This window comes from Corvus kubaryi, unplaced genomic scaffold (assembly GCF_017639235.1).
Source record: "Corvus kubaryi isolate FWS band 111438036 unplaced genomic scaffold, C.kubaryi_AGA036_p1.0 37308, whole genome shotgun sequence".
NCBI lineage: Eukaryota > Metazoa > Chordata > Aves > Passeriformes > Corvidae > Corvus > Corvus kubaryi.
The window spans coordinates 13,527,903-13,532,626 of NW_024581096.1; positions in this window are offsets into that span (position 1 = coordinate 13,527,903).

Genomic DNA, 4,724 nt, shown 5'->3' on the forward strand with positions numbered 1-4,724 from the left:
GTGGTTAACCTTGTAAACTTCAGAAGCACAGTGCCTTCATTCTGACTCTTACAAAGACTGGATAGAAGGGGTCTGTTTATCTTGCTGTCCATGCACTTAGAGCAGTGTCCCAGGCCTTTCAAAGGAGCCCAGACTGAAAAGGAGCACATACGAGCTGCAGAGGTTGATGGTGTTTGATAGCTGGGATGCCATGGAAGATTTCACGTTCTTCAGCTCTAATCTCTTATAACAAAATGGAATTCAAACCTAACCCCTGAAAAAATAAGTCAGGTCTGGTTAGTGTGATGCCATGTCCCATGTATCCATCAGGATTTGGTTTTGGTGGATTAGTGCTCTCATTTAGGTGTTTTCTTCTTGGTCAGCAGTGTTATTGTTTTAGCTGATACTTTCAAAAGGTGTTTATTTTTGCTGATAATCTAAGATGAGCCCTGTAATTATCTGTGAAATAGAAGCAATTCCTTTCTGTAGCTGTGATGCTCTCTGGAGGCAGTGCCTGATGGTCATCATTTCATGTTTTCTGACGGGCCTTTTTCCATGGCTATTTTCAAAACAGTTGCATCACATTTCAACTGCCTTAGTCCTTCATTGACGTGTTTTACCAAAAATGCCTCCAAAAAAAAGCAAAGACTTTTTGTCTCCTAGATGGATTAAGTGCCATTCTAGTTTTTGTGATGAGAAGTATCTTTCTCTGCCTCAATATTTTCATTTAATGCAATTTTTGTTGGGTATTTTACATGTTGGGCTCCAGAAGTAAGACAGCCCCTTGTACTTACTAGGCAAAATAAAATATTTTCACTTACACAGTTTTCCACCTATTCAAGCGGCAAAAGGATGTCTTGAACAAACAGGTAAGAAACATAACAGCCTTTCCCCAGTTTTTAGCCATTCTTTACCTCGTCCTCTGCTCTTTGCTACCCAAACATAACTTGGTGCTGCTGTGAGTATGCCCCTGTTTTCTTAGCACCCCTTTCTATCTTTTTCCTGCTCTGACAGATGCTTTGCTGGGTGCTCTACCATCCGCATTCGGGATGTAATACCTATTTACCCATGGCAGACCTTGTGGTTCCCTGACATTTCCTCAGATCTCTTTTTCCCTGTTTTTCCTCTTCTTCTTCCTCTCTCTTTTTTTTCTGTTCTTTCTCTCTCTTCCTTCCTGTCCCAGACCTGCTCCTGGGGGATCATTTCTGAGGGCTTTTGCAGTCACTCCTAGCCTTTGCTCTGCCTGTTTGTTTCTTGTTTCACACAGCCTTTTACAGACTGGGTAACTCTGTTGATCACAGAGAGGTTAGGAAGAAATTCCACCTCTATCTAGAGAGAGAGATATAATTATTCAGATTTTTTTTTCTCTCTATATAGATTATCTGACTCTGTCTTTTTATCTGAGATGGAACACTGCTCTAGGTGCCTCCTGGAGTTCCAGTGGTGTGGGAAATCTTTACGCTCCCCAGGCCTGGGTGAGTGTGTAGCAGCTGAGCTTGGGTTGTGCAATATTCCTTGAAAGTAGAAATCTGGATCTGGACTTCCAGGTTCAGTTTGGACATTCACCTGGAAGGAAGCCTAATCCATGAATGACCATCATGAGGCCTTTCAAAGTATCTGCCCAAGATGTTCTTGAAAATCTCTGTTTTCTGTCTCTTTACATCTTCAGCCTTGCTCTGATGTCCCCGAACATGTCAATGCTGACAGCTGGAGACCTGGCACTTGATGCAAACACACTGCTGTAGTGGGATTAAGACTATTTACAATAACTGGTTAGTTGCTTTATGTTTGAAGCAGATGGAAAATACACCAATGAAAATGTCGTTTGTAAACGGGTTAAGAATAGTGACAGTGCATACTTCTGAAGACTGCAGTGAAACATCTAAAAAACCAACCAACCAAAAAATCCCAGCACACCCCTACCCCCACCCTTCCTACCCAACCATCATGGTCATAGCTCTTTTAAAGGTGGGAATAGGAAGGGGGGAAAAATAAACTTCTATGTTTAGGATTGCTATCAAACTTTCAAATCTCTTGTATGCATTTATACTGAGCCTAATACAACTGCCCTGGTGGAGGTCAGTGAGTAGTAGATAATTAATAACTGCTCAAGACCTACATGCATGCAAGCAACCTCTCTGTATATCTAAAGAGCACCTTTCTCCTCATGTTCAGAGGCTTTGCCTTTCCACTACAGAAAGAGCCTCTTCAAGAAGCAGTGATCATGGTTGCTTCTAGGCTATTCCAGTTACCAGCAATATTCAGAAGAGAAACTTGAATTTGTATTATTAATTCAACACCATTATGAATGAACTGCAGGAAATAATGCATCTTCTTCCTATGTAAACAGTATAAATAAAACTTCTGATAAGCACTTTACTACATTGAATTCCTCATTCTTTTCTTTGAGAGCGTTCCAAAGTTTAGTGTGCAGCTTAATCAACTTCATACGTGCTTGAGTTGGGCAAATCAAAACTAACATGACCCTGCACAAGGAAAAGCATCCCTTGCACGAGAAATCCCATTCTGCTTATTTACTATATATAAAAACAGCCCCAACCATTCCTTGCCTGAGGCAACAGGAACTTTTCCATGTTTCCTTAACCACCGTCACCCTTCAACACTTTTCAGGACGAAAGCCTTGTTCTCAGGATGACCCTGCCTCCATGGTCATTAAAGCTGAGATGGAGCTGATGAAGCAAAATGACTAAACCTCCAACTTTAATGTATTCAGCTACAATATAGTTACCAGCTGCAAACTGTGGTGTTGTTTAACCTCTCTTTTCTCTCAACTATTGATCACACTGAAATTCTTCTGCATGTAAAACTTTAGGACCTGCTTTGGCAAAGAGTTGAGTACAGGATTATCTTCACCTGCAGGTTACCATTTTTAAATTAGCAAGGCTGTTAGCATGGGTTAAATAAATACATATGTATGTTAATATAATATTTTTTAATTAAAAGATAGCAGTGTGTTGATACAGTGCTGTGTGGGTGGCAAGCATTAAAGAAAAGGCAGGGAGACAAGTAAAGTAATTCGGGTAGTGAATCAGATCTGCACTGAGTGGCAAAAGTTGTGGAAAAAACCCACCTTTTTAGAAGCATACTTATGCCAGGCCAATATACAGGTCTTTTAAAATCAAAGTCCTCCTGAATTCATGACATTTGGGTCTGGGCTGGAAATCATCCAAAGGATTTCAGCTCTGTTCTCTGATATGATTCAATCTCTTTAAAAAGGAGCTTTTTGGAGGGAGTGTGACCACTTCTGGAATGTGTTAAATTAAATCCTTTGTTATCTATAGACAGACATCACAGGGGTTACAGCAGTGCAAACCTCTCCTCATTTCAGATCTTGTCACTGGATACTTTCTGCTTGGAGCGGGAGGGTAAGGAACACGATGTGGAGACAGGTGTCTCCTGAGCTCTTGGGTCCCAGAACCCAGGTCCTGCTTTTGTCCCTCTTATCTCCAAATCAGGAGAGTCTGTCTGGGAGAGGTGAGTGCTTAGCTTTGTGAGAAAGACCCACAGCTTTCTCTGGCTTCAAGACAGCAAATCCTGTCTTTGCTTACTCATTATTTGTATAAAGGAAAAAGAAGTAATTATGACAGAATAAACATCTGAAACATCCTCTTGAGAGCAAAAGCCAAAACAAGTGGTGAAAAAAATCTGCCGTGCAGCACTCCTTTGCTTAACTGAGCACAGGAATAGCAACAACGTGCAGGGTTGCCTAAAGGAGAGAAATACCTCGAAGCTGGCAGTTCACAGCACAGGCAGCAGACCATGGTGACAGTGGATGCTGTGCAAGTCAGGAAAAACTTCTGAAAAACCCCAGAGTTTCCCAGTTCCTCTATCGTTAGCCTTTTTCTGGGTACTGGACAACATACCAAAGGGATTAACATCTTAATCATAGCTGATTCTTATATGGGGATCTGCATTGTTTATTTATTTATTTTGTTATCAGGAACTTCCTCTTAGAGACATGGGAAACTGAGGCACAGAATGGTGAAATTACTTCTTTAAATGTTGCCTGCAGCAGGGGAAAAAATAGAAGTGTGTTGCTCAAATCTTACACCCCTTTATTACTCCTGTGCTGGTTTAACAGAGGATTTAAAGTTTGTTCCTGGCATATCCCTTATTTTTTTGGCTGTAATCATATATGAGTACAATCTGTTGCTCACATGTCCCTGATTTTTCTGACAGCAAAATGAGGTCGTTTATACTGCAGGTGAAAGTGCTAGAAAGGCTGATTCGCACCCCCTCATGTCCCGGGAGCTTTTCGTACTTGTAGGAAGTTACGTGTTGATCAAAGCCGCTGCATCTGCCAAACACTGCAAAGGCACGGTGGTTTTGTAGGTTTGGCTCCCCTGGTCCCAAGCAGTCTAACCGTGAAAACAGGATATGGTACAACGGGCCAGACCTGATGCGCTGCTTTATCAGAGTCTGCTGTCATTAATCTCCGTCTTTATGAATGGTGGGGAAGTGGCAGCTGTACACAAGGATAAACAGCCGTCGCCGCAGAGATGCTTTGAACTGCTCTGTTTCTTTGGGGAAGACATTTGAGATAAAGCCGAATCTGGAAAGCATCAGTGATGGTGCACCGAGAGCCGCTGATCACCCCCGGCGCTTCGGACCCTTCCACCACTTTCCGTCTCCCCTCACCCTGGGCCGGGCACCCCCCTCCCCCTCTTCCCCCTGCTGTCCGCAGCCGGGGGGTCGGGAGTGGAGCGTGGCGGGGGCGGGGGGGG